The 25,547-nt window shown below is 44.1% G+C and overlaps 1 long non-coding RNA gene across 1 annotated transcript in view; it reads left to right on the top strand.

Annotated features, from left to right (window-relative positions):
• The window catches only part of LOC122424913, a 97,566-nt gene extending 84,372 nt beyond the window's left edge, over positions 1-13,194 (top strand). The window contains exon 3 of the long non-coding RNA XR_006264610.1: positions 13,021-13,194. This is a non-coding gene — a long non-coding RNA (uncharacterized LOC122424913). The remainder of the gene's footprint in view (positions 1-13,020) is intronic.
• The last annotated feature ends 12,353 nt before the right edge of the window (positions 13,195-25,547 follow it).

The following is a 25,547-nucleotide window of genomic DNA, read 5'->3' as shown; positions in this document are numbered from 1 at the left end:
GCCCAGATCCCCAGCAGGGAAGGATTGATTCCCCCAGCTGCTGGGGATGCTGTCAAGTGGCTTCTGGCTGAAGAACACTGCTGCCTCCAAGCCTCCTCTCCTTCCAAGGGCATCCCTCATCCCGTGGCTGCTCTGCAGGGACCCTAAAGAGCTGGCCCTTCTGCTCTAGCTCAGGCTTCAGAATGCCATACCAGCTCCCCAGCTCCCAGGGGGCTGGCTGAGGATTTTGCTGAGACTGAATCAGAGCTCAGCTTCCCCCTCATTCTGCTCCTACTCCCCACTTCCATGGGTATTAATACACAGAGCACCCCTAATCATCTGCATCTCAGAGTCAGCTTTGCAGGGAAGTCAGCTTGCAGCTATGGGAGAAGTAGTCAGGAGAATAGTGTCCTGCAGGCCCTGGAAAGAGAAAGATCCAGAAGGAGAAGATGGGCAGCAGGACCCAGTGCTGCCACGAGAGCAGGAGTGAGAATCTGAGAAAGGCTATTGGGTGTAGCAACTAGGAAGCCAGCAAGGATCCCAGAGCCATTATTTCAGTGAATGAGAGAGGCTGAGAAATTGAGGATGGAGTGGAATAAAACTGCGAGCACAGAAGAATCTAGAAGGTAGGCCAGGAAAGAAGGTGGGCCCTGAGAAACTAGCCTCTTTCTATTGTCTCATGTTCTGTTATATCCAATCAAGGAGTCCTATCAGAATCTCTCTCTGCCCACAGGCTCAAGAGACATCAAATATCTTTTTAACTGTGAAATTTAAAAACAGCGATTTGTTTTTGCGGCTTTGAGAATGCAAGCCTTGGGGACCTCATTTCCCCAGTAATGAAAAGGCTCTGTAATCCCGATTCTAGGCATTTTGTAAAATGAGAGTCTTGTGTCAGCCCAGCCATGGCTCTCCACTCTGCTCCTCCTCCACAAGCACTTTCATCTCCCTCTTTGGAACACGAGCCCTGTGCCTCTTCCCTTTTGGCCTCCCTTGACATTCATTTATTAATTCAACAAATATTTATTGACACCAGCAAAACTGCATCAAGTCACAGCAGCTCATTGGAATTCTTTCCCCCTCCTCTCCCACACCCACTCCCAGGCGGGGACAAAGAGCAGGGAGTAGATGCAGAGCCAGCCAGCTCACCCATCAGACAGGCCCTCCCCACTTCATTGTGGACCATTGCTGGTTTCTGCATACTGTTCTGTCCCCAACTTCCACCCACGTCTCTTAAAGATGCTTATGTAAAGGATAGCTCTTCCTCAGACTTCTGTGTGGGTTTTAAAAAAGTCCAGACCCTCACACACTCTACTGAGGGGCATGTAAAATGGTACAACCACTTTAAAAAGCAGTTTGGCAGCTTCTTTAAAAGATTAACATACCGTATGACCCTGCCATCCCACTCCTAGGTACAAATGTACCTCTGAGTCCACAGGAGACTGGTTCCAGTACCTGTGGATATTAAAAGCCATGGATGCTCAAGTCTTTTATATAAAATGACATAGTATTTGCATATAACCTACGCATACCCTCCCTTATACTTTAAATCATCTCTAGATTACTTGTAATACCTAATACAATGTAAATGATATAGAAATAGTTGCTCAGTTCAGTTCAGTTCAATTGCTCAGTCATGTCTGACTCTTTGCAACCCCATGAACTGCAGCACGCCAGGCTTCCCTGTCCATCACCAGCTCCCAGAACTTGCTCAAACTCATGTCCATTGAGTTGGTAATGCCATCCAGCCATCTCATCCTCTGTCATCCCCTTCTCCTCCTGCCTCCAATCTTTTCCAGCGTGCTGAGTCATGTCCAAATCTTTGTGACTCTATGGACTGTAACCTGCCAGGCTCCTCTCTCCATGGGATTCTCTAGGCAAGAATACTGGAGTGGGTTGCCGTGCCCTCCTCCAGGGGATCTTCCAGATCCAGGGGTAGAACCTACATCTCCTGCATTACAAGTGGATTCTTTACCACTGAGCCATTGGGGAAGCCCAAAATAGTTGCTGCCTTATAGCAAATTCAAGGTTTGCTTTTTAGAACTTTCTGGAATTTCTTTCCAAATATTTTCAACCTGCGGTTGGTTGAATCTGGGGTGTGAAACCCATGGCTATGGATGGTCAACTGTCTTTACCTACGAAAAACAAATGTGACCCACCGTCTTTCCTGGTCTACCTTCTGGATTCTTTGGCTCCTGCAGTTTTATTTCTCTCCATCCTGTGTGTCCATACAAAGACCATGACACAGATGTTCATAGCAGCTTTATTTCTAGCTTCACCAAGCTGGAAACAATCCAAAACTCCATCAACCAGTGAACCCATAAACCAAATATGCTACATACATACAATGGAATACTACTCAACAATTAAAAGGAATGAACTACTGGCAACAATATAAAATTCCACCATATGCCAACTAATCTAATCTACAGTGACAGAAAGCAGATCAGTGATTGCCTGAAGGGGGCATTGGGACAAGATAGAAAGAAAACAAAAGGGCACAGGGGAGCTTTTGGAGGGAACGGATAGATTTATTATCCTGATTATGGTTTTATTAATAGTTCCATGGGTAGATGAATATATCAAAACTCCTCGATATACAGTATGTTGTCTGACAATTATACCTCAATAAAGCTGTTCAAAAAGATTTTTTAAAAACTAAATTCCAGGAGAAGGAGGGCATCATGGGTTATTAGAGACCAAAATCTCTGTCTGGAAAAAAGCACTTTATCCCTGGGTTGACGCCAGCTTATGTGTCAGTCTCTTCTTCCTAGGATTTGGTGGGCAGGTTTAGCAGTGGAATCACCCCTACCATTTTGGAACCAAGTGGATTCAGTTTCTGCTTGATACTATGTTCTGAAATAGCCAGGAAAGAATATTTAGGACACAATAGGTTTGAGGAACTGAACAAACAGTGGAAATGTGGATGATTTTAAAGGGAAAAGAGTGTCTTTCTCTATTGGTTAAATTCCTAGAGTTTGCTACATAGTCAACTAAATTGGGCTTATTTGTGCCTGTAACTCTTTTTCTTTAGCATTTTAAAGAATTTATTTACTGCCTTTGCAATAAATCCATATTTACATTGCTCTAAATAAATGCATGGCTTTCACTGTATTGACAAACCATGATTTATTTAGCATGGTTTATTAACCTTCTTGTTGGGTGTTTAGGTTATTTCCAGTGTTTTACTGTTACACATCAGAGCAAACAATTTGGTCAAGAGCCGTTTGGCCTAAAGCAAATTGATTAAGCTGTCAGTGTGATTAGGATGTTGACTCCACTGATAATGAAAATGTTTCGTTCTTAGGTTTATACAAAAGGGAAATTTTTGTGTGCAAAGGGGAAATTTTGTTCGGAATGGTTTTGCAATTTGTTATGCGTCTTTCAGCAATAAAGTCAATTTTTTAATGGAAGATTTTTGTTTTTTACTTGTATACTTTTAAATGTCTTCATATTTGCCATTAATAATACTCTGTTTGGGATTGGATTAAGAAGGAAACAACCTATGCAGCCATCACCTAAAAAGATGGAAATGGCCTAAGTGTTATTCATTTCCTTCCTAGAACAGAACACTCAAAATTTATGACGTGTGTGCCAGTGATTGAAAAATTAATCTTAGTTCAATTTGCTAAATAAAAACTTTCAGGAATATGCAGTTAAATAAACAGAAAAAGAATCAGTCACTAAAAATAAATCTGATTTTTTATTTTTAAGTACAAATAAAGTTCCTACTCTTATCCCAATCTAGAGTGAGAAGGGAAAAAAGTCATCTCTGAGATCCAGGAAATGGTCTGACAGTCCTGCTGGTCAGACACAATCTCACAGAACATCGGTATCAGACAAAGTCATTTTGCAGTCGGAGTCACGTTGCATCCCACGAAACACCAAACACCTCCCTTTCTCGGCTAACAGGAGTGAATGATGCTGCTCTATAGTTTTACTCTACCTTCTATAGAGTTAAGATGCTGTGATCCCCTATCATTGAACTACTGCTTTCTGCCAGCACCCAACCTAACGTGAGCTTACTTCATGAGACCTTCCTCCACATTCCCCAGCCGGAGCCCGAATCTGATACTAGGTTCCGTCTAATTTCTATGGTGTGCACTCCCTGTCATTACAAGTCATAAACCCAGCTTATTTAATGGCAAGCATGTTCCTGGTAGTCTTTGGCTGAAAGCATTGGCAAGATTTCTTTTCTTTAATTCAGTGTTGCCTTTTATTTGTTTTCCTTCAATAGCAAAGCCATCTCTTTCCAGGCAAAACAGAAAAGCCAGACAAGCAGAGAGGAGAGAGACCCACAATTATCTGCCCCCCCAACACACACAAAAGACAACTTTGTTAGTATATTAGACAACCTTTTCTAATTTCTGTACATGCATGTTATTATTTTTATCTTTGAACCTAGGACTCAATAAGTCTACTTTGTAACTGGATTTTTCAAAAACTTGTATCACAACAATGCAGATTACATTTTTGTGTTGACTTGGCTAGGCTGTGGTGCCCAGGTGTTTGGTCAAACACTAGTCTAGAAGCTTGCTATAAAGATACTGTGTGGCTGTGTTTCACATCTTCTAAGAATTGACTTTATTTTTTTTTATTAGTTGGAGGCTAATTACTTCACAACATTTCAGTGGGTTTTGTCATACATTGATATGAATCAGCCATATATTTACACGTATTCCCCATCCCGATCCCCCCTCCCACCTCCCTCTCCACCCGATTCCTCTGGGTCTTCCCAGTGCACCAGGCCCGAGCACTTGTCTCATGCATCCCACCTGGGCTGGTGATCTGTTTCAACCAATAGTAGTATACATGCTGTTCTTTTGAAATATCCCACCTCACATTCTCCACAGAGTTCAAAAGTCTGTTCTGTATTTCTGTGTCTCTTTTTCTGTTTTGCATATAGGGTTATCGTTACATCTTTCTAAATTCCATATATATGTGTTAGTATGCTGTAATGTTCTTTTATCTTTTGGCTTACTCACTCTGTATAATGGGCTCCAGTTTCATCCATCTCATTAGAACTGATTCAAATGAATTCTTTTTAATGGCTGAGTAATATTCCATGGTGTATATGTACCACAGCTTCCTTATCCATTCATCTGCTGATGGGCATCTAGGTTGCTTCCATGTCCTGGCTATTATAAATAGTGCTGCGATGAACATTGGGGTGCACGTGTCTCTTTCAGATCTGGTTTCCTCAGTAAGAGTTGACTTTAAAGGAAGCTTCCCTTAATAACTTGGGTGGGCCTACATCAATTGAAGGCCTTAAGATAAAAAACCAAGATTTCTTGGAGAAGAAGAATTGTACTGTAACAGAAATCTTGCCTCAGTTTCAGCCTGGCAGCCTACCCTAAAGAATTCAGATTCAAGATAATAATATCAACTCCCATCTGAGTTTCTGGCTGTCAGCTCCTCCTAACAAATTGAAACTTAGCTGTCCCCACAAATCATGTGAACCCGTCTCTAAAAATCTCTCTCTCTCTCTCCACCTCTGTCTCTCTCTGTGTCTTCTGGCTCTCTGGACAATCCTGCCTATCTTTTGATGTAAGCAGAGACATATCTCTCTTGGCAGTGACAGCGTGGAGTCCTAGCCACTGAACCACCAGGGAATTCCCAAGAAGTATCCATTTTATGCTTCTGCTGCCACCCAACCAACTATCTATTGATCAACATAAACCTTAGTTTCTGCTGCTGCTTCTTCTTAATAGCAACCCCAAAGGAATTTGAAATTTAAAACCAGGAAAAAAACCTCTACATTTCTGAAAAATATTTCAATATTTTGTGTCTAATAAAGATACAGAAAGGTCATACAGCTACCCCATCAAGGATCACAATTACCCATGCCCATGACTGATAATGTTTTTTTCAAAACCACATTCTCATAGAGACCAAATCATTATTGCAACCAATGGATTTTCAGCCACATCAAATGAAGCCACTGTAAACAAGGCTGTGATAGGACATTCTTGTAATTAAATTTTTGCACACATCCTGAAAATATTTTCTTCAGCTGAATGCTCACGAGTGGAATTGCTGAGTCAAGCAGTATGCACTTCCAAAGCTTGAGATCTATAATTCTCCCCTTGGGATTTATTCCAAATTATGTGTTTATAAGACAAAGTTTTTGAGTACTTCCTGTATGCCAGACTCTATTAGGCCTGGGATACAGAGACACATAGCTGCATTCTTGGCTTCAAGGGGCTCCTGGGTGAGGCTCCCTTGCCTCTGTTCTTATCACAGTGACCCTACAGGAGGGAATAAACAAGTATTTGTCAAATGAACAGATGGACAAATGGATGGATGTGTATAGCAGTTAACTTCTGCTATGTAGCAAACCACCCTACTGTTGTAAAATGACAAACTTATTTTTCATAATTCTGTGAATCAGTTGGGTGGTTCTCTGGACTGGCTCAGCTGGTCTCTGTGATCAGTGGGCGGCTCAGCTGGGGCTGCCTCATCTAGCAGGCTGGCCTCTCTCACATACCTGACTGTAGGCAGGCTAGTTGGTCCTGAAGGAACTTACCTGGGATGGTTCATCTCCATTTCATGTGCCCCCTCTTCCTCTGGTGGGTAAGCCCAAGCTTGTTCCCATGAAAGACTCAGGGTTCCAAAAAGCAGCAGGAGAAGGCAAGCAGCAGGGCACAATCGCTTTTCAAATCAAATCTCACAGCCAAGCCCAGAGTTAGCATAGAAGGATGTGAATACAGGGTGTGGATGAAGGGATGGGACTATGGCAGCTTTAAAGAAAAGCATTGCTTCTGATTCTGAACTCACAGTCTGTGTCCATTTACCTCAATGTGTGAGTTGGAAACTTGGTTCATAGTTTCTGAAATTATACTTTGGACCTTGAACTTTTTCACTAACATGTGGTTAGTGCTGCCTTCAAGGAAATAACCCAGTGTGTCTGATTCTGGAGGACACGGCTAAGAAAACCGTTTCTGGGGGAGACTGGATGTGGGCTTTGAATGCATGATCAGCACCGTGTTCTGACCTTTTTCTGAACAACTGTGGAGAATGGTAACACTGTTGCTGGGGCCACTGGTGACTTATTTGATCTCCCCTCACGAACGCAGATAAAGTTCAACCGTTACCTTGGTCTCCCACCATGCAGCCTCTTGGCTCCATAGACATCATTTTTCTACTTGCTCAGCACTTGGAAGGTGATTTCATGTGAAATTCTTTAACATCAGTTAAACACTGGCCTCAGGATGGCAATGTGAGAGATCATTCAGGGAGCAAAGGGATGCCTCTCATTAAAAAAAAAAACAACTTTGTGCAGATTTTCAAAGAACAGTTACCGAAATGATCCCTTCCCAACCACTTCTCGCCTGGAAATCGCTGCCTCTTCTTAAACACATGTGGCATGTTGGAAACAGGAGAAAAGAGTTGGTGGAAATCTCTTGCATTCTTTACTGGGGAGGGCACAGAGGTTAATTTGGGAAATAGTTCTCTAATGGAAGCCAGATTGGGGGAAAGTGAGGAAACAAATTTAAAAGTCATGTCTCCAGTGTGGGTGAGAGAGACATGTCTTGATGGTGGGGGGCCCAGTGACATGGGGCTGTCTGGGTCAGTTAGGCAAACAGGATGATCTTAATAGCTGCAATTTATTCTTCCTTTTGGGGCTCAGGGCTCAGGAGACTGTTCGATGAGCTGTTTATTGTCTGATTTGTGTGATTCTGAGAAAGTTTTTTGATGACATCCTATGCAAAAACATTCCCTGTAAATGCCGATTCAACCAGGTTTATCTTCGAATTCTTCCTTTTCCTTTTCCACACAACCCCTCGCAGCCCCACCCCACCACAACACACACATCACTTCTATCTCATCATCCCAGGAAGGGTATAAAACCAGTTCTTCTCAAATGATCTGGGGTAAAGGACCCAGCTTTGTGTTTTTTTATGTTGTATTCTGAAGATTTCTTTATTTTGTGATTCCTTATTTTAGTGGGTTATAAAGAACTTTAGAGATTTTAAGACCTTTAAGATTTTCATTGATTTCATTTTTTTCTAATTTTCATTTTATTGCAGTTGATTTACATTGCTGTGTTAGTTTCAGGTGTATGTATAGCAAAATGATTCAATTATACATATACAAGGATCAGTGTTTTAGATTTTTAACCCCCTGCAAACCAATACTTGCATGAAAGTGAAAGTCGCTCAGTTGTGTCTGACTCTTTACAACCCCATGGACTATACAGTCCATTGAATTCTCCAGGCCAGAATACTGGAGTGGTAGCCTTTCCTTCCAGAGGTTCTTCCCAACCCAGGGATAGAACCCAGGTCTCCCCCATTGCAGGTGGATTCCTTAGCAGCTGAACCACAAGGGAAGCCCAATGCTTGCATAAAACACCATGAAAATAAATTAATAGAAAAAATACAATAGAAAACTATAAAAAATACATAAATAGAGCAAACAAACAAAATACAAGGCCAACATTTTTAGTAATAGGTCGAGCAGACATGAAAGTTCTCAGGTAAATTGTTATAAAGATTTCTAAACACCCTCAATTTCTATACTTAATTTGTAACCAATTGGTCACCAGTGGATGGTCCACACTCTTCCTGGCACTAATGAAGAACCCCATTTCAGCAGCGGTCTGAATGTCTTAACAAAGATCTATTCATTTATTTACCAGTATATCCTGTATGCATTAATCGAGCCTGCATTCCACCCCAGGAACTCTGTGAGACATTCCAGGAAAGCTAAGATGTGGTGCCAGGGCTCAGGTGGGCATAGAGGCAAGCATACCCTGCTGGTGAGGCAGGGCTGTGATGGGGCGGGCAGAGCTGGGTGGGAGGAAACGCTCACCCCAGTGTCCAGGCTCAAGGCTGCCCCACTGGAGGAGGTGAGGTCCAGGCAGGCCTAGAAAGAGGAGGAAAAACTGATTCAGTGAAAAGAAGGTTTGGGATCCTACTGTATAGTGTTCCATGTTACGCGGCAGCCTGAATGGGAGGGGAGTGTAGAGGAGAATGGATTCTTGTATATCCATTGTGTATCCCTTTGCTGTTCAACTGAAACTATCACAACATTAACTTACTGGCTATACCTCAGTACAAAATAAAAAGTTAAAAAAAGAAATGATGATGATCTGGGACAGTGAAAGGGCCTGGAAGGAAGAAGTCCTTTCCAGGCAGAGAGAGCAACATTTGTGGATGTCTCCATATGCTCTCGACAGGTCAGGCAGAGGTTTGCTTGGGTGTCAGGGTGGAGCAAAAGGGAGATGAAGCTGGGAAGTGGAGTGTCATGGGGGCTTTGAGGCTGTGCCAGGGAGTGAGGGCTTTATCCTGAGAAGCACACGGCGCTCTGGAGGTCCCCAGAAGCAGATGTACATTGTAGGAGGCTCTCTAAGACTGCTGTGGAGAGGGGTTGGAGGACAGCAAGGCTGAGCTCAAAGGCCAGTTAGGGACTTTGCTGACATCCGGCTGGAGATGATAGGTCCTGGGCCAGCTTCACCAGGGGTGGCCAGGAGAGGAGATGCATGGCCTGTACAGACAAATGCAAGGCCTGTAGGACTCAGACAGACTGTATGCAAAAGAGAGAAAGGAGGAGCTTTGAGGAGGCCTTTGAACCCAGAATGAAGTTGAGCGGGGCTGCCCAGAGCTGGCCCAGGGAAGGGTGGGGCTGAGCCTTTCCCACCACCACCAGCCAGCACCATTCAGAAACCAGCACACCATGGCTTTCCTCCGGCTTCTTGTTACAAAGTGTTGGTTTCCCTCCTCATCCAAATTACAGGAAAGCAATAAAAGCTTGACCGAAAGAAAAGGATCCATTCCACACCACTCTGGGAAAAAAACAACTCAGAACAATAGGGTTGCAATTCTCAAAGCTACACCTCCTGCTTTTTTTTCCTCTTCCCTAAAAGAGCTGCCGCTTCCCGAATCCCAGAGTTTGATGTCTGTAGCTCGTGCCACACACTTCCTCTTATCTTTGTCTCTGTGTCCTGATGGACGGACACTGTTACAGAAGACGGATGTGTTTGAGGCTGAAGTCACACAGTGTTCTGCCAGCGTCAGTTAAATGATGAATCTTGTACAAGGAAGTCATTTGGTGTTTAGAAGGACTGGAACCAGCTTTGGTTGATGTCTCCACTTTCATGTGATCAGGGGCGACGTTTGGTTGCTGGGCAGAAGTGAAAGCCATGTGGTGTCTCTCAGTGGACCCTAGGTCTCCCTCCTCCCCCGGGGGGTCACTGGGCCCCTTACAGCTGCCACACCACCCAGAAGACCTGTGTCCCAAGGACGGGGGCAGAGTGCACCCTTCTACTGTAGCTGTTTCAGAAGCAAGTTCATTTCATAGAAGGCTATTCCTCTGGGTTGGTTCACAGGCAGGGTTAGCGTTCTGGGCGCAGTGGGGTGGTGGGAGGGGAGGAGGGAGGCTTCTCTAAGTACATGCAAATGATGGGGCCATTCAGTGTCTCCGCAGCTGGATTTCAATGCCTCATCACCCATCTGCAGCAATAGGCCTTTAATTAGACTTTTTCTTAAAAAAAAAAAAAAAAAAAAATCCATGATTTGTCAGAGGACCTACAAATCTTGTTTCATCTGTGTGTCCCCATGTCAAGAATTATGATTAGCACAAGGTATAAGCCTAGTAAAAGTTTGAGGATTCGCTGAATGAATGGCTGTAATTCCTCCAACTCTTGTTATTTTCTGTGTCCTGACTTTTGTTTCTTTCCTGACTTGTTTACACCTCCCTGTAGAAGCAAGGATTGTATCTGTCTTAATGCAAATGAATAAAACCCCAGCACCTAGCACGGGGCCTGGCTCCAGTGGACACTAGGTAGAAATTGGTTGGATGACTGAATGGATGGATGATGAAGGAGTCTGGAAAGCCAGGCTCACCATAGCTGGGCCTGGCTAACCGTTAAGCACTGGGGAGCCTTTGGCTGCTGCCATCGTCCCAGCCCACACCCGTGGGAGTTACCAGTGCTGCACTGGTGCAGAAATTCCCTGCCTCTCTTCTGGGATGTTCTACAGGACTCTAGAATTCCCCAGCGGGCTGAAACTCCCTTTACTGTGGGAGGCAAGTGGTTAGGAAACGTCCTCTCTATTGACATCCTCCCCTCCTCTCACTTCCCCACTGGTGTTTCCCAGGATCACTTCCACAAATAAATGACTTGCACTTAAACCTTTATCTCAGGATCTGCTTCTGGGGAAACCCAAATTAAGACAGATGGACAGCGTCTTGCCTCCCAGTGATGATTACTTCACTGGTTGAGATAGTGTACTTCCTCTACCAATGTTTTATTTAGAAAAATTTCTGACCAGTGGAAAATTGAAACAATGTATATGTCCTTTCAGCCAGTTTCACCAATTGATAGTGAGTTCCCATGGGTGCTTTCTCTCTTCTTTTCCCTCTTTCTCAGTACATATATTTTTATATACATATACACCTGCTGTATATTATATAGTTATACTTTTATTATATTTTATAATATGCTCAGGACAAAATATGTATATATTTAGACTCTTCAGTGGGAAACACAAGACAAACATGACTTTCTCTTGTAAAATTCTTGATATATTTTATGTAAATATCTATGTATGTTTGTTCATATTTATTTATTTATTTATTGTCTGAAGCATCTGAAAGTAAGTTGAAGAACTTGATGTAATTTCACCTGTAAATCCTTTAGTACATGCCAACAAGAACAAGGGGTATTCTCCTGCATAGCCAGATATTCCATGATCTCACGGAAGGAACTTAACACTGATACAATACTATGTAACATGCAGAGACTGTATTCAAGTTCCCCCAGTTTTCCCAAATCACCTCCTTTTAAAGCTGTGGCCCAACTGGCGAACCATGATTATACCCTACAGCGCCCACAATTCACTCTGTCACCTTGTAGCACACATCAAGTCTGAGAGGTGCTTCCCAATGTAACCTTGCTCATCTTTGTGCTCATCAGACAAATGCTTTCCTAGACACCATAAACCCCGTCTTCCATTAGCACTGGTTTAACATAAGGCCATTACTCTTCTGTGATCGTGGGGCAAGCTGCATCCTGCTCTATGCCACAAAGTCCCACTCTTCAGCTCCAGGTTGCATGGGACACTGCAGAAGCAGCGTCAGCAGTGCCAGGGGAAGATGAGACTCTCTGTTCCCCCAGTTCCTTTTCTACTGATACACTGCCCGGGAAAGGAGACTACAGGGTCTCTGTTTGCACAGTAGTGCACCACAGTCTTGTCAAAGAAAGGAGCATTTCTGTCATCCAGCTGTTTTCCCCAGAGGACTCTAAAGGACGGAACTGCTGCCACTACTTTCTTATGGAACCAGGACCCAGGGAGGAAGAAGAGCAGAAAGGAGCAGAAGGGTGCAGAGAGCTTGGCAGGACTGAAAGCAGAGGGCAGTGGGAGGTGGGGAATCCAGGGAGAGCAGAGTGCTGAGAGGTTCCCAGAGCCCAGTTTCCTGCCAAAGAATGACTTGCTGGGGAAAGTAAATAATGTTTTACTCTTTCTTTGACTTTATATGTACACATCTAAGACTTCTTGTATCGTTATAGCCTTTATGCAAAACCCCTCCCAGACTTAACGGGTATAACTGGGAGGATAAAGCAGAGACCCTTGGTGGTAGCCAAAATCAATGTGATGCCATGACCGGAAACTGACAGCCCACTTGTGAAGGGCTGGAGGTCAAGCACCCTCGCAGAAGTGTGTGGTTAAAAAATAACTGAGAGTTCGCATTGCAAGTCCCTGTCCTCCACAGGGAGAGATCCAGAGCAGAGATTTCAACAAAAGTCAGGAAAAAGTAAACATGGCCAGTGGGAGAAACTTGATAATTCTTGTCAACAGGAAATGTTTCCTTTTTGGTCTGTCAGACCCAGAAGCAGTCAGAAGCAGTGAGTGGAGCCCTAATTTTTCTTTTCCTGGGATGTAATAAAAATAGCCCTTCTTTGGGAGTAAAGAAATTGCTCCTTCTTTCTACCTTAGCACCACTATTTAGAGCAGCAGTCAGGACTGAGCGAGGATTTTGCAGGATGTGTTGTGGTTGTTGCCTCTTACAGGGAGATTTTCAACGTGTTGTCTTTCTCCCTGACAGGAGGGATTCATGTCTGGGACAGAGAGGAGAAGAGCTCCTGGGATTTGCAGAAGAAAGAGGCCTGGGGACAAACAGATGTCATCACTGGGGCCCCAGGAAGACCTTATCGGGCCTGTAGACTCTTCCTTTGGAGCCTTGGTCTTAGCAGTGTTGTTTTCTGGCCCTTGGCGGATGGCTACTCTACCTGGGAGTTACTTGCCTCTGAAGGCCAGTTCACCTTAAGATGGTCGTTTCTTAAGTCTAGAGGAGTGAGAGAGCAGATAAGTTCTCAGTTTATGGGTGAATGAGGGCCAAGGTTATTGTGGAAGAGGCTGGATGAGCTCAGAGAGTCACAGCTGAAAGAGAATTCTCTCCAACAGAGGGAGAGGCACATTCACCACCTGAAGTCTGACACTGAGAAACCAAACAGCCCTCAGAAGACCTAGAAAGTACAAAGGACCAGGATGTGAGCAGAAAGGGAGTGAGTGGAAGAGAAGGAGACAGGGCTGGTCTAAAGGAACACGTGCCCAGGCATTAACTGGAGGATGCCCACATGTGTCATCACCACATTAAAGAGGGTCAATGTGCTTCTCAAGCACCGATCTCCCACAAGTGCTTAAAATATCATCACTGCTAACCAGAGCATGACCTCCTGGTCATGTGACCTTGAGCCAGTCACACTATCATTTTCTAAGATCTAGCTGTGGATCTACTGATTCTTTGTATTAAGTTTGTGCTTCATCCTACCCCCATTCTCTGTGGCTTAAGAATTAGTAGAATTCCAAAAGGCCAGGGTTGGGAAGAAAGGAGGTTTGAAATTTTCTAGTGAGGCTCCTGTCTTTACCTCCCACCCGAGGAAACTGAGACCCAGGACTTGCTCTGCCTGGAATCACACAGCTCAGGACTGGAAGAGCCAGGTGAGCACTGCATCTCCGATTTCCTTGTCCAGAAATGCTCCACCACGATAAAAACAACAGCTTCTGTGGTTTGGCACCTCCTCGGATGCCAGACATCAGACTCGGTGTTTATCCAAAGGAGCATCTCATTTATTCTGCAAAACAATGTTCCATTCAAAGATGAGGAACTGAAGCTCTCAGAGATAACCAGCTACCAGGGCCACGAGCTCGGGGGCAAGCAAGCAGAACCCTGGTAGGGGCTGTTTTGCTGACCGCTATTTCCAAGGGCCCTCCTCCTTCTAGTCCTCAGCTGCGAGGAAAGCTCCCTGAAGGAGAGGCAAGTATGCACGTGGGTGCTTCTTGGTATTAAGTGTTCTGTTTCTTGATCTGGATGGTAGATACAGAGGGATTTATTTTGTTATTGCTCTTTAAATGGTACAAATACATTTTCATACACACATACATATGCATACATGTGTTGTATATATCACACACTGCACACTCATAACTTAAAGAATAGAAGGGGAATCTCATGGTGTTTGAAGACCATCCTGGGGTGGTCTTTAGGCAAGATGAAGGGGACTTGGGCTCAACACAAAAGCAGAATAAAACCATCCAGGGTTTAGTTTGGGAGTCATGCCCTGTGGTTAGCGTCTTGACTTAGGACCAAGTAACTAGTGCTTGGCAGGGCCTGAGGGTGCAAGGTGTGTAGGACCATAGCACTTACTAATGTTTCTAGAACTTGGCCATGAGAAATATGATTAGTCTTCTGCTTCACTCATCCCAGGTTAGCACAGGTGGATCAGCTTCTTCTCTTTCGTTGATTTCTCAAAGCATCAGGAGAAGCTATCTATGATTGTATTAACAACAGGGTTGTTGATAAGTATGGAAATTCAGAAACCCCCCAAAAGTCCATCCTCAGAGGCAATTTACTAATGTATGGTATCTTCCTATGGGGAATGGCTACCAAAAGCCATTAAAAAACCAGAACATGGTGATGATAGCAAGGACTTGAATGAAAGTTCTGGTCCTCTCTTGAGAACATTCTCTGTGCTGGGCACAGGCACCCATTCTGGTATGTCATCCTCCCAGAACATTCCCATTCTACAGATGAGCAAGTGGAGGTTTAGAGAGGTGGAATAATTTGGTCACCATCCCACAGCTATGATGTGGATAGATGTTCATGACATCTTAAATATAAAAAGCAGTTTATCATGTAGGGTGTGCCATATAATTTCAGTTTTACACAGAAGATCCAGTAATGGGGGATTGATGACATAAATTACTTCACATGAGTCCAACTGATGGACAGTTCTGCAGATATTACAAATAATACAGTAGGTTTTTAATGGTTGACATGAAATAAGTTCATGGCATAATAACTTGTTAAAAAAAAAAAAGACAAGGCTGTATTTGCAATATGATTCCATTTTGTAAATGTGCGTATGTGTGATCAGTGATTTTAAACTGAGAGTGATTTTGCCCCTCAGGGTACATTTGGCAATGCCAACAAATACATTTGGTTATCACAAATGTAGAGGCCAGGGATACTGCTGAACATCACAACAAAGAATTATCCTACTCAAATTGTTGGTAGTTTAATAGATAGAGTTGACCCTTGAACAACACAGGTTTGAACTTTGAAATTCCACTTAAACAAAAGTTCATCCATACATGAATTTTTTTCAATAAATATAGTATCTATATTTTCATCTTAGAGATCCTTAAGTTAAATGTGGGGGAAAGTTTGTATTCAGTTAGAGATCACAATATGTGGAGTCAGAAGAAATAGAGTTGGAGTCCTGATCCCATCCAAACTGTTTCAGCTTCCTGCCTTTGGGTGAGTCATTTATAAATTCCTTTGTTTTTGAGGCAGAGACAGCAGGAGGAAGATTTTCAACGGCGCAGGAGGTCAGTGTCCTTAACTCTGTGTTATTCAAGGATCAACTATATGCACACACACACACTCACAAATATATACTTGTGGAGAGAAAGCATCTAGAAGAAATATTTCAGGATGTTAATAGTCATTATCTTTGGGTATAGGGTGAATTTTTTCCATATCTCTATTTTCTAACCTTTCTTTTTTTTTAAACAGAGCATGACTGAATGTGGGAGGAGGGGTGGAGAAAGCTATATAGTTACATTTGCCTTAGAAATGGTTCAGTGGATTATAAGCAGCAGAGAGGAAGAAGAATTGGGGAGGGTAGGTCTTTCAGGGGTTCAAGCTATTGCCATGTCAAGTCTTTCTCTTGGGGAATGGTTTCTCTGATTCTGAAAATTGGGTTAAAAAAAACCCCAGCACACAACAACCACAAAGACCTGTGGTCCAAAGTGCCCAAGGCCAGAGTCTGTGAGAGGTCAGATCCCTGAGGACTGGAGGTGAACTTGCAGGAGGCTTTGCCACAGTGTCGATGACAGGGTCTAACACTATCACCTGCTCCTCACACTGTGTGGCTCTGTGTGCTCCTTGCCCTTTTATGAGCCAATAACACCGCAGACTCTCACGGCAGTTTTGTAGCCACCTGGGTCACGGCTCCTTATGGGGATAAAGAGAGCCACAATAGTGGCCCAGCTTAAAACAGAAAGGCTCCAGCAGCTGCTTAGCAACTCCCAGGACTGAGGAGCAGACATAAACCATCCCATAAAAAGAGGACAAGAGGGACCCAGACAATGGCTGGAAACTCACAGGGGCTCCTGGCAAGTTTCCTGACAACAAGGGTGAAGAACCAGACAGCACTAGACAAAGAGCCGCCTCGGGGGCCACCTAATAAACCCTGCTCCTCAGGGGAGGATCGCTTCTGTGCTAAGTGTTCCAGCATTTGACTCAGACTACAGGTTCCCAGGGCTAAGTGCTGGTCAAGTGCCACTCCTGCCCCCTGAGGTCCCAGACCCTCCCAACATCATCCCCATTCAACTGTACAATACATAATAGCTCTGCTCCTTCCCTGAGCACGCTGAGGAAATCGCTGTATTGCCAGGAGTTTCTGAACCAGACAGATATTCCTGGACAAGGATGGCAAAGAAGCTTCAAGTCTTGTGGCAACTCTGAGTGATGGAAGGCAGCTGGCTGGAGTGCTGGACCAGGAGGCTTCCAGGACTCTGTCCAGGAGAGTGGGCAGCAGGTTGTGATTGCTCTATCAGGGGCATGTGCACGGAGAGCTGGGTCCGAGGGCTGCTCCTTTCCTCTTTAGCCTTTGACCCGTCTATCCACGTGGCTATTCCCATTTGTACTGAAATTTCTGACCCTACTGTTCCAGTGGGCAATTATCACCAATTCCAATGGTATTGTTTTCACAGGCTACCAGTGTCAGAATAATTCTGGGAGACTTATCAAATGGAGATTCCTGGACCCCAATAACCTGATTTAAAATACTCTGAGGGACTTATAAAAAAATGCCAGTTTCTGGGTCCCAGCTCCCAGTGTATACTATCTTGAAGGTGGGTATGGGAAAGAATCTTAACTCTTAAAAAGCACCCGTATGTGGATCGTATTCACACCCAAATCTGAGAACCATTAACCTGGACATATTGTTCCTGCCTAGACTGTCCTACCAAAGAACATTCCTAAAACCACTACTCTAGATTTGCTTATAGTGGTTTTAAAATATGTCTAATATTTTTTAATATTTCTCCCCTCAATAGAGGGAGCCTAGGGGACTTCCCTGGTGATCCAGTGGTTGACACTTGGCCTTCCAATGCAGGGGGCGAAGGTTCTATCCCTGGTGGGGGAATTAGGATCCCACATGCCACGAGGTGCAACCTAAATAAATAAGTAAGAGAAAGTCTTAAAAATAGATGGAGTCTGATTCTTCTCCCTTTTGTGCAAGCTGGACTTCAGAGACTCATTCTGTTCCTATGGAATGTGGCAGCTGTGACACTGGATGACATATAATATTGGGCACGGGAGGCACCATGGCCTCTTCCTTGTTTTCCAATCACCTGCACTGGGAGAAGCGAGCTGCCATGTTGTGAGTTCACTCAAGCAGCCCTACGTGGACAGGCCAATGGGGCGAGACACCAAGGCAGTGAGCCAAGAGCCACGCGTGAGTGGGTCATCAGAAGGTCCTGGCCAATTCTTCACATAGTAAAGCCCAGCTAACTTTTTTTTTTTTTTTTTAAAATTTTTGTCTGTGCTGGATCTTCATTGCTACAAGCAGGCTTTCTCTAGTTTCAGTGAGCGGGGACTGTTCTCTAGTTGCAGTACACAGGCTTCTCATTGCAGTGACCTTTCTTGTTGTGGAGTGCGGGCTCTAGCATACATGGGCTTCAGTAGTTGTGGCTCACAGGGTCCAGAGTGTGGGCTCATTAGTTGTGGCCCATCAGCTCAGCTGCCCCAAGGCATGTGGGATCTTCCCAGATCAGGGATCTAACCGGTGTCCCTTGCATTGCAAGGCAGATTCTTAACCACTGGACCACCAGGAAAGCCCCCAGCTTACATCTTGTTTGCAACCTTAAATGAGACCCAAGCTAGAAGCGCTCAGCTAAGCAGCTCCTAAGATCCTGACCTACTGAAACAGTGAGATACTGTTTGTTGTTGGAAGTTTCTAAATTTAAGGATTAATTGTTATGCAGCAATAGATAGCTGAGTTAAAAGACTGTTTCCCTTGATTTCTCACTGGGCTACACCATTAACCCAGTAAGCCACTCCTGGATGAGTGAACTTTAGCTCTCCAATGGGGCTTTCTCTGGTGGCTTAGTGGTAAAAGAATCTGCCTGTAATGCAGGAGACTCGGCCGGAGCTGAGGGTTCAATTCCTGGATTGGGAAGATCCCCTGGAGAAGGAAATGGAACCCACTTCAGTATTCTTGCCTGGAAAATCCCATGGATAGAGGAGCATGACGGGTAAAGTTACGGGAGTCAGACACAACAACAAAATTCTCCAAGAAAAAGCCTTTTATTTCCCTCCAGCCAATCCTCTGGGCAGAGTCAGAAGGATTCCACAGTCCCCAGGCCATCTGAGACCAAGCCAAGTTGTGGTCCTTCCAGAGGGCCCAGAGCTGTTTATGCTCAATGGAGTCTGCTGACATCCCCCCTGATTTTAGTATACATGCTGCCGAAGCGAGCACTGACATCCCACCTGAGTATACGTCGTCTTTGCCCTGGCTCCTAGCGTGAGTGCTCTTTTTTTTTTCCCAATTATTTTTATTAGTTGGAGGCTAATTACTTTACAATATTGTAGTGGTTTTTGCCATACATTGACATGAATCAGCCATGGATTTACATGTGTTCCCCATCCCGATCCCCCCTCCCACCTCTCTCCCCATCCCATCCCTCTGGGTCTTCCCAGTGCACCAGCCCTGAGCACTTGTCTCATGCATACAACCTGGACTGGCGATCTGTTTCACACTTGATAATATACATGTTTTGATGCTGTTCTCTCAGATCATCCCACCCTCGCCTCCTCCCATAGAGTCCAAAAGTCTGTTCTATACATCTGTGTCTCTTTTTCTGTCTTGCATATAGGGTTATCGTTACCATCTTTCTAAATTCCATATATATGCGTTAGTATACTGTATTGGTGTTTATCTTTCTGGCTTACTTCACTCTGTATAATAGGCTCCTAACAAAGCTCACAGAACCTTGAACATTCAGTCCCACCCTTCCCCATCCCCACCCGCCCCCCCCATCTCCCAGCATTTCACCTCTCGCCAACCCCTCTGCCTAGGGTGTCCTCCTTATATCACCTCCTTTAGAACCTTTCTCTGCTTCCTTCATCTTCAAAGGGCTTCACTCCAACCTCTAGTTCCATGGTCACTTCTTCCTCTGATTTGTTTCCTTATTTTAAGGCCCTTGTGATCATATAGGACACACCTAGATAATCCGGGATAATCTCTCCCTCTCTAGATCCTTAACCATATCTTCAAAGTCGCTTTTGCCGTGTAAGGTAAACAAAGCCATAGGTTCTGAGGATGAGGAGCAGACATCTTTTTTAGGGGGTGGGAAGGTGTCAGTTTTAGCACAAAATAATATAATCAACATAAAAACATGTCTCATAGAGCTGGGTACATAGGAAGCATTCGATAAATGCCATTATTATCATTTAGGCACCACCTACTGTGTGCCCAGCATGTTAGACATGGAGCTGCCACAGGGATCAAAACACATGTGGAAGCTGCCTTTCTGAGACTTATCTAGTCTCATCAGTGTAACATTTGAACTCTCGAATTCTTATACTCAAAAATGTGCTTAAATCTACTTCACATATGCTCAGTGACTATATCAGTTGCCTTTTTCTATATAGCAAACAACCCCAACGCCTTCTAACTCAAAACAACTATTTAGTTTTCAGGGATCTTAGTTCCCCAACCAGGGATCAAACCCACGTCCCCTATAGTGGAAGCACCGAGTCCTAACCACTGGATGACCAAGGAAGTCCCCTAGTTCTCAACTTTATCTCATCAATTTCAGTTCTTCTGAACTGGACTAGACTCAGCTGATTTCAGCCAGGCTCACCATGGTCTGCTGGGGTTGCTGGTTTATAATGGTGTTGGCTGGAACACCTGGAGCCTTTCTCCATGTGGTTTCTCATCACCCAACAGGCTAGCCCAGGCTTGTTTGCATGTTGATGGCAGGGAGCAACAGGAGGAGAAGTTGCATGGTGTCTTAAGCCTGTGGCTCAGAACTGACCCACTGTCCCACGTGCCACTTCCATTGGTCAAAGCAAATCACAGACTCTGATCCTCGGGGAAGGAGATAGACTTTCTCTCTTGATGGGAGAAATAATAAAGTACTGTGGCCATTTTTACCATCTACTGTAGTGACATTGCAGGAAGGAGAAAGAAAGAATGGAGGTTATGTCCCTGTGGAGTAGTTACCGGAGGAGAATTTTCCCCAGGGAAGTTTACCCGGCAGAGGAGGCCGGAAGGCCACAGCCTGTTCAGAAGTGGCCTTGGGTGGCTAATTATTCTAGTGCTTTCTGTGAAGCACACGGCGTTAAGCATATTTCTTTCTCCCTGTGCTAAAATGCCAAGCCCCGAGATTTCTATTATAAATGACACAATTAAGTCCTTGGCAAGAAAAAATCAAGTTCTCTTTTTTAGGAAGCTAGTGAGAACAAGCAAAGAGACTACAGAAAGTCTGCATAAGTGACAAAAGACATACATTTTGAGAAATTAAGAGAGGTCATGAGAAAGTAAGTTCCTTTTCTATTTGTCATTGGCAAATGCGACTGAGAAAAAGCAGGATATGAAACAATTGATCCAGCCTTATCCCAACTTTTTTAAAAGAAAAGTGTTTGCTTATTTGTGGGCCTACAAAAACAACTGAAAAGATAAATACACTGCAGTATTAGCAGCAGTTGGTCATCTTTGCTCAGATCAGAGGTGATCTAGGGTTTTTCCATTCCTGTGTCTCTGAATTTTTCCAGTTTCTATAGTAAACCCAGGTTAATCAGGAAGAAATGTAATTAATTAAAAGAAACCCCACAATGGATTCTAACTGTTTCAACATTTAAAAATGAAACTCTAAGTTACTTGATTATGTTGTTTGTGGTGTTTGCTGGAATTGGAGCTTTTGTATTTTTCTCCTTTAAAATTATCCTGGCACTAACTTGTACACTAAGGTCATGAACTCTTAGTTGCAAGTTTATAAAGTGTATTTATCAGTTCAAGTTCCTTCCATTTGTATCCAACCCCTCACTTCTCTAGATGCCAAGAACTCAAAGCTCTTCAGCAAATGAGAGACCCCAAGGCCATTATACAGACTTCCTTGCACAAATGACTACACAGCTGTGATTTAATATCTTATTCGCAGCCCTTATCAGAGGTCAATACACAGAACAATCCCGCAAGAACATTTCTGCTTCTTTTATAAAACTGTTGTCTGTCTTTGGTTTGTGGTCCTTTCCGTGAAGATCCCCGCGGTGGAATCCCCCCATACACCTGACGAGAAAATTTGGTTTCCATGCTGCACAGCTCTGCATCCTGTTAGGAGCAGTGAGATGAGGTCATTTATTTTGGTTTTTCTTTGCCTTTGCTGCTGGGAGGCTTAGAATCAAATTTTGTGCTCAATTAAGAGGACTTCCTTTAGCCAAGATTTTCTATCCTGTTGAATAGTGCCTCCATCTATTTAACTGGCTGAAGCCAGAAATCCCAGACAACATTGTAAATTTTTCTGTCTCCTTGTGGCAAGGACCCATCCTGAAGGTTTTTGTTGTGAAATCTTTCTCTAATCTGTCTCTTTTTCATCCTTGGATTGCTGGAGCAGCCTAACTGGACTTCTCATCTTGTTTTCCTCCTCCACTGCACTCCCAATCAAAAAAAAAAAAAAGTTCATCTTTCATGCTCATAGGGCAAGTGGTCTTTCTAAATACAGATCAGATCTTTCCATGTGAAGACTCAGTTCCCTAGCTTCTCTTGCATCTCCACCCATCCCCTCAACTCCCATCTTCCTTCCCTCCAGCTTTATTGAATCCACAAGTCTCACCCTCTTTTTTTTTCAAGACTTTTTTGAGGTGGACCATTTTTAAAGTCTTTATTGAATTTGTTACAATATTGCTTCTGTTTTATGTTTTGTTTCTTTGGCCATGAGGCACATGGAATCTTAGCTCCCTGACTAGGTCTAACCTGCACCCCCTGCATTGGAAGGCGAAATCTTAACCACTGGACTGCCAGGGAAGTCCCATAGTCTCACCCTTTCTTGCGTCTGGGGTTCTGCACATGCCATTCCCCTTCTGCACCTCTCTGGGGCATCATTGGTGCCATGAACCTTGTTTTGGGTTTCAGAGTTTGTTCTCTGAAAGCATCTATGTTTCATTCCCTGATCCAGACAGGTTAGGCTCCCCTCCTATGAGTTCCCACAGATCCCTTGCACTGATCATGGTGAATTAAAAGGTGGCCTCCCTGATCTGTGTCCTGCTCTAAAATGCGCCCCCCCCCTGGGGGGGGTTGGTTCCAGATCCATCCCCACTATCACCCCCAGGACCAGCACAGTGCCTGGTCTATAGGAGATGCTCACTGAATATGTGTTCAAAAGATAAACTAGTTTTCTGGCATAGGACTCTCTCTTCTGCCCACTTTACTTTCTAACCCTCATTATTTACCTATCGCTTGGCCTATAGCTTTATATTGTGCATCTCTGTTACCCTAAGTCAACTTGTTTTTCTGTTTGTTTGTGTCTCAAAAATGACCACAAGGCCTCTTTCCTTGCACCAAATCCTTGCAGTAAATCCTATCAAGGTGTAGGATCTATTTCTCCACCCCCTTGAATCTGTGCTGGCCCCCAGCTAACAACTTGCAGCCGACTGACTGTGGCTGACTGCATCAAGTCAGGCAGCCTGGCATGCTTCCACTGCTCTCTTGGAACTGTGCTGCAGCTGCCGCATGGACAAGCCAGAGCTAGCCTGCTGGATGATGAGGGGCACAATACCCCAGCCTCTCCATCGCCCCATCCGACAGCCTTCCAGACATGTGACTGAGACCATGGGAGGCTAGCCAGCCCCAGCACCCGGCCTGGGACTGCGGCTGCCTTGGTGAGCCCAGAGGAGATCAGCTGAGCCAGGCCCAGATCCGTGGACACACCTAGTTTGACAAACAGCCCAGAGAGCAGTAAGAAAGGCTTATTGTTTCCACCCCTGTGTGTTAAGGTAGTTTCTTACAGTACATCTTGGAATTTTTCCTAGTAGCTGACCTCAAGTGACACTATCTCCATTCAATAGACAGGCTAATACTTTGAAGTCTCCAGAAAGGAAGATCAGTCTGGTCTTCTTTTTCTCTAGCAGCTTGGGGTGCAGATTCCAAATCTGTTTTTAAGGACAGAATTATAACGTGGACCCAAATTCTTAGGTGACCAAAGTCATATCCTTCTCATCTCCACTCTACTACTTCCAGAATTTTTCTCCTAAAAACAAAACAGAATTAAATTCTTCTTCCTCAACTGTACCTAAAGTAGCCATATTTTTGTGTGCGCTGAGATCCTTTTTTTAAAAAATTGAAATATTGTTAATTTACAATGTTGTGTTAGTTTCAAGCATACAGTAAAGTGATCCAGTTAAATATACCTCTTCAGATTCTTTCCCCTTATTTGTTATTACACGATCTTTGAGTATAGTTCCCTGTGCTGTACGGTAGGTTCTTGTTGTTCACCTGTTTTATATTTAGTAGTGTGTATCTGTTAGTTTCACCCTCCTAATTTATCTCTCCCCTCTTTCCCCTTTGATAACCATAGTTTGTTTTTGATGTCTGTGTGTTTCTGTTTTATAGGTAAGTTCATTTGTGTCATATTTTAGATTCCACATATAACTGATGTCATATGATATTTGTTTTTCTTTGACTTACCTCACCTAGTATGAGGATCTCTAGGTTCATACATGTTACTGCAAATGGCATTATTTCATCCTGTTAAATGGCTTAATAGTACTCCATTGTATAATGTACCACATCTTCTTTGTCTATTCATCTGTCAATGGACATTTAGGTTGCTTCAATGTCTTGGCTATTGTAAATGGTGCTGCTGTGAACATTGGGGTGCGTATATCTTTTTTGAATTAGAGTTTTCTAATATGCCCTGGAGTGGCATTGTGGGATTCTTTGAACAAGCCCAGTGACTGACTCTAAAGCCTGTGTGCCCTGGTGCTAGTAACTGGCTCTTGCATGACCTCCTGCCTCTGAGTTTCAGTTCTTTGTCTGTAAAATGGGCACTGTAATTCTCCCGACCTCCAGACATCTTGAAAATTCATTCATTCATTCATTCATTCATTCATTCAGTGAATATTTACTGAGGGCCTCCATGCTGCAGGCACTGTTCTAGGCACTAGGGACATATCCATGAGCAAATGAAAGAGGAAAGTTCTCTATTTTGCTCCGAAGTTTATATTCTACCAGAGGGAGACAGACAATAAGGAATGAGGAGAATAAAGAGGAAAAGTATGTGGTATGGTAGAAGGCAAATTCAGTTGCAAAAAAACAGAACAAGATAAGGTGGGTGGAGAGGGAGCTGGCAGCATGGGTCCTGGTTGTAATTTTAAACAGAACTGCTACCATAGGTCTCAAGGAGAAGACAATATTTGAGGCAAGGCTTGATGGAGGCAGGAGTTTGTCTTGCTGGTGTCTGGGGGTAAAGCACCCGGACAGGGTAATAGGCAGGGCAAAGACTCTAGGATAAGAATGTGCCTTCTGTGTCGGAGGAGCTGGCATACCTCGTGGAGAGGGGACAGAGGTGAGGCAGGGACGGGGAGGAGCCCCAGGAGAGGTGGGCAGAGAGAAAGTGGCCCCAGGGCAGATTGCTTGGGAATCTGTAGGCTTTGGACTTTACTCTGAGTGAAATAGGCAGTTGGGGAGGCTGTGGGCAGAGACAAAGCCTGCAGTTTGACCAGCATGATGCTGGCATGGAGTATGGCTACCTCAAAACTCTGTAGTTAGTTTTGGAGCAGGGGGTGACTTTTCAAATTGCCAACAATGCATTGGTCTAGAAGAAAGCTACAAGGACCCTCTGAGAAACAGAAGGTGGGGGCCCCTTGGCCCCACCAGAGGCACACCAGGCCTTTGTATGGCTGGTAATGCCCATCTGTCCCCTTCCGTGCCTCCTGGTATACTAAGCTCTGGGACAGGGTAGGCAAATTTGCATGAAGGCCGTGAAACCTCTTGGGAGAACCAGGAAACCCTCATGAGGTTGAGCAGTGCTAAACTCTGTGTTGATGGCATTGGTGTCACC

Source organism: Cervus canadensis, chromosome 22 (genome assembly GCF_019320065.1).
Source record: "Cervus canadensis isolate Bull #8, Minnesota chromosome 22, ASM1932006v1, whole genome shotgun sequence".
NCBI lineage: Eukaryota > Metazoa > Chordata > Mammalia > Artiodactyla > Cervidae > Cervus > Cervus canadensis.
The sequence above is the reverse complement of the archived record's forward strand: the minus strand, read 5'-3'. Positions and strand labels throughout refer to the sequence as shown.